The following is a 4,862-nucleotide window of genomic DNA, read 5'->3' as shown; positions in this document are numbered from 1 at the left end:
CCTACCCTGTTTCTTTAGATAGCATCTATTAGTTCCTAAATGTGAAGAGTCAAAAACCAGCATGCACCCTCTTTTCTGCCTCTCCCTTAAGTTTTAGACAATAATATTCTTTTTCATAGTGTTTTTAAAAATTTTATTGTGCTTTTACTTCTGTACTACTTTATATTTCATCATTAAATTACATGCTCCTGGGCACTAGCCCATGTATGCTTCTATTTTAAGTCTTCACTCCGCACTCCATCTTCTTTACCCTTTCCTCATTTTTGTAAATTGTATAATTTCAACTTTGACAGGATATATGACATTTTCATTCTGTTTTGTCACTCCTTTTACCTCATTTGTTTTAGTTTTTGTTCTGTAGGTAAGTACAGTTGAACCTTGAACGATGCCAGGACTAGGTCCAACTGATCCCCCACACAGTTGAAAATCCACATATAAATTTTGATTCCCTCAAAACGTCACTACAAATAGCCTCCTGTTGACTGGAAGGTTCTCTGATAATGTAAACAGTCAATTAACACATATTTTGTATGTTATATGTGTTACATACTGTGTTATTGCAATGAAGGAAGCTAGAGAAGAGAAAGTGTTGAGAAAATCATAAGGGCTAGAAAGTACATTTGCAACGCTGTGCTGTATTTATTGAAAAAAAAAATCCACCCATAAGAGACCCCATGCAGTTAAAAGCTGTGCTGTTAGAGGGTTGACTGGATAGTCAGTGGTTGCTACCTGTCCTTTTGTTGATGCCTCTTCAATTAATAGCTGCAGCGGTTAGCTGAAGTTTGTCATCGTCTTCTTTTTTTTTTTTTAATTAAAACAGTTGACAATTTTACTTTCACATTTCACAACACAAATGAAAATTGTCTTTTTTTTTTTTGTCCCACTACTCCCCTGCAAAAACTATTCTCTCTTTGATAGGAAGGGGAAGCAAGTGTTCCTTGTCGTGCTATTAGAAAACACGCAGAGTCACAGCACCATGATCTCCTGGTGAAGTAGAACAAGTAATATAAAATGAATATAAAGAGGTTCCCGTCTCTCTTTATCTGTCTGGTCGGGTCGTTCCTGGCCAGGTGGGCACCATCATGGGTCGGGCAGGAGGTCTCATCACTGGGGGCCCGGGCATCATTGGCATGTCACCTCATCCCAGGAGCAGGTCCCACTGGCATCATCCCAGGGGAGGAGGGCCCATCACTGGCATCATGGGGGGGTCTCCATATGGGGGGCTGGCATCATACAGGGCAAGGAGGACCCGGGAGACTGGGGGGAGGTGGGATCATTGCCCTGCAGGAGGAGGAGAGAGGATGGAGTAGGAGGAATCTTTCCTGGTTGAAGTGCAGCGGCTGTTTGGTCCATCAGGCTCTGAGCCTCCTCTTCCGCCTCTGGCAGGGTCCTTCACAGTCTCTGTGTTTCCCACACTGCGGTGTGTCCTTCTCACAGATGGAGAACCACGGGTGAGGTATGTGTCGCCGTTGTTGCAATAAAACTTAGGCAGGTTGCTCTGCAGGCCACCGGCCACTTTGTCCCCTGAAGTTTGCTTCTTGCTGCGTTTCCCAAGTGGGGCTCATGGGTTGAGTGTCCCCTCCATACCCTGGCACTCTGTGGTCTTTCGTCCCTCCTGGCCGTCCTGATGCCAGTTCCTGCAGGTCGGAGGGGACCCAGGGGGCGCGTGGCTCACACTGAGATGGGCCGCCGCTGGCCTTCATGCCAGGGCTCTCGTTTGCGTCTTCTGCCCAATCTCAACCTCTTTGGACTTTTCTCACACTTGCCTTGGAATCTATGGATTAGGGAGGAGAAAAAGAAGACACTCCTCCTCTTGAGGACATTTTCTGGAAGCTGGACGCTGCACCTGGCACATTCCTCACACTGTTGGTTGGAATCGACCTCCCTGTGTGTGGAACGCAGAAGTGCAGTCTTCACTTTATGCAGCCTGTGCCCAACCACAGATTCTTTGACGGGAGGAGAGAGAGGGTCCCAGGATAACGGGGACAGGCGACACCCAGTAGCTTCTGCCGCATTCCCAGTCTTACTGCACGGAAGGAGCATTATTGCCTAAAATACACATAATTAAATGATGAGGAATATGGTAAGGGTTAAAGGATAGATGTGAATTTCTCAAGCCAGAATATGAAATATTCCTTCTTTTTTAACATTTATCTAAATTGAGAAGAACTGTAGGTATTCAGAAAATTTTCCTTGAGGCTGTCTAAATCTTTTTTTAAAATTTTTATTTATGATAGTCACACACACAGAGAGAGAGAGGGGCAGAGACATAGGCAGAGGGAGAAGCAGGCTCCATACACTGGGAGCCTGACGTGGGATTCGATCCCGGGTCTCCAGGATCGTGCCCTGGGCCAAAGGCAGGCGCCAAACCGCTGCGCCACCCAGGGATCCCCGCTGTATAAATTCTTTAGATAATTCTTCAATTGCCCTTTAGTACACATAAATGTAGGTAGACATTATCACCCAGCTTCAGCTAAATATATAAAGATGCTGACTGGGGTAGCTTGATTATATTGTATAGATTGATTGTATTACGTCGGTTATATTGTGTAGCTCTGTTATGTGCAAATGATCCTTGGAGGATTAACACTTCGGCCATTAATAAGTATTACCTAGTAGTAGGAACTGATTTATCAGAGTTGAGTGAAGTGTCTCTGAAGGATGGAGAGTGATGTGGAACCTGGGATCCTGCCTACGTTTCTCTGCATCGGTATGTGCTAGGTGACTCTGAAGGCTCTGGGTTCTAAGAGCGGGTGCCATCTGGAACAGAAAGGTGAAAAATAAGGAAACATGAAGCCAAAAATAACCTTGAAATACTTTGCTGTTTGGAAATACCCTAGACTGTCTGAGATTCATACTTAGTGGATCCTTCCTTATACTTTCTATTTGTTTGCTATATTTGAGAATACTGAATAACGTCAGTGGAAAAAAATTCCCTCAAGACATTTTTTAATCTGTTTTGAATTTATCCAGTATGTTTCAGTCCACCTCCACTATTCTGTTTTCACTAATTTCCATTTTCCCTTCTATCCTCTGAAGTCTAGACAGTTTGGAAAAGCTGACATTTTCTTTTGTGCTTTATAAAATTTCCTTGAGATGCTTTTAAGTTTGGTTTTGTTCTGAAACTAATTGGTTTTCTAAACAGTTGGTTCTTATTGTCCAATTCTAGATCATGGATGGACTCTTTTGAAGCAAAATCCTTTCTCTGATCTGTGTTTTGAACATGTTATATACAAGATTATCAAATGAAAAATAATAAAAACAGTCAAAAGTCAGAAAGTATTTTAGGTATTTTACTTGTACCCACAAATAATTTTCAGGAAAAAATTATAAACTGACTTATCAATAAAGGAATTGTGAAAGTCTTGCACATGGTAGTTCTAAGATTTATAAGGGGTGTAGGTGTCCCGGCATTTCACTGCATCTGTATCTTTGGGGTAAATCCCCAACAGTGCAATTGCTGGATCGTAGGGCAGGTCTATTTTTAACTCTTTGAAGAACCTCCACACAGTTTTCCAGAGTGGCTGCACCAGTTCACATTCCCACCAACAGTGCAGGAGGGTTCCCTTTTCTCCACATCCTCTCCAACATTTGTAGTTTCCTGCCTTGTTAATTTTCCCCATTCTCACTGGTGTGAGGTGGTATCTCATTGTGGTTTTGATTTGTATTTCCCTGATGGCAAGTGATGCAGAGCACTTTCTCATGTGCATGTTGGCCATGTCCATGTCTTCCTCTGTGAGATTTCTCTTTATGTCTTTTGCCCATTTGATGATTGGATTGTTTGTTTCTTGGGTGTTGAGTTTAATAAGTACTTTATAGATCTTGGAAACTAGCCCTTTATCTGATGTGTCATTTGCAAATATCTCCTCCCATTCTGCAGGTTGTCTTGTAGTTTTGTTGACTGTTTCTTTTGCTGTGGAGAAGCTTTTTATCCTGATTAAGTTCCAATAATTCATTTTTGCTTTTGTTTCTCTTGCCTTTCTAGATGGATCTTGCAAGAAGTTACTGTGGCCAAGTTCAAAAAGGGTGTTGCCTGTGTTCTCCTCTAGGATTTTGGTGGATTCTTGTCTCACATTTCGATCTTTCAACCATTTTGAGTGTATCTCTGTGTCTGGTGTAAGAGAGTGGTCTAGTTTCATTCTTCTGCACGTGGCTTTCCAATTTTCCCTGCACCATTTATTGAAGACACTGTCCTTTTTCCAGTGGATAGTCTTTCCTGCTTTGTCAAATATTAGTTGACCATAGAGTTGAGGGCTCATTTCTGGGTTCTCTATTCTGTTCCATTGATCCATGTGTCTGTTTTTGTGCCAGTACCACACTGTCTTGATGATCAGAGCTTTGTAGTACAGCTTAAAATCCATCATAATCATGCTTGTCATGCCCCCGACTCTGGTTTTCTTTTTTAATATTCCCCTGGCTAATCGGGGTCTTTTTAGATTCCACACAAATCTTAAGATGACTTGTTCCAACTCTCTGAAAAGTCCATGGCATTTTGATAGGGATTGCATTAAATGTGTATATTGCCCTGGGTAGCATTGACATTTTCACATATTAATTCTTCCAATCCATGAGCATGGAATATTTTTCCATCTCTTTGTGTCTTCTTACATTTCTTTCAGGAGTGTACTGTAGTTTTTAGGGTATAGATCCTTTACCTCTTTGGTCAGGTTTATTCCTAGGTATCCTATGCTTTTGGGTGCACTTGTAAATGGGATTGACTCCTTAATTTCTCTTTCTTCAGTCTCATTGTTAGTTTATAGAAATGCCATTGATTTCTGGGCATTGATTTTGCATCCTGCCATACTGCCGAATTGCTGTATGAGTTCTAGCAATCTTGGGGTGGATCCTTTGGGCTTTCTGTG

At 42.0% G+C, this 4,862-nt stretch overlaps 1 pseudogene; it reads right to left on the bottom strand.

The window, feature by feature from the left end:
• Positions 1-1,039: 1,039 nt before the first annotated feature.
• On the bottom strand, positions 1,040-2,043 carry LOC121477052 (annotated as a pseudogene).
• Between the last annotated feature and the right edge of the window lie 2,819 nt (positions 2,044-4,862).

The sequence above is a fragment of the Vulpes lagopus genome, chromosome 2 (genome assembly GCF_018345385.1).
Source record: "Vulpes lagopus strain Blue_001 chromosome 2, ASM1834538v1, whole genome shotgun sequence".
NCBI lineage: Eukaryota > Metazoa > Chordata > Mammalia > Carnivora > Canidae > Vulpes > Vulpes lagopus.
This window is presented reverse-complemented; position numbering and strand designations above follow the sequence as displayed.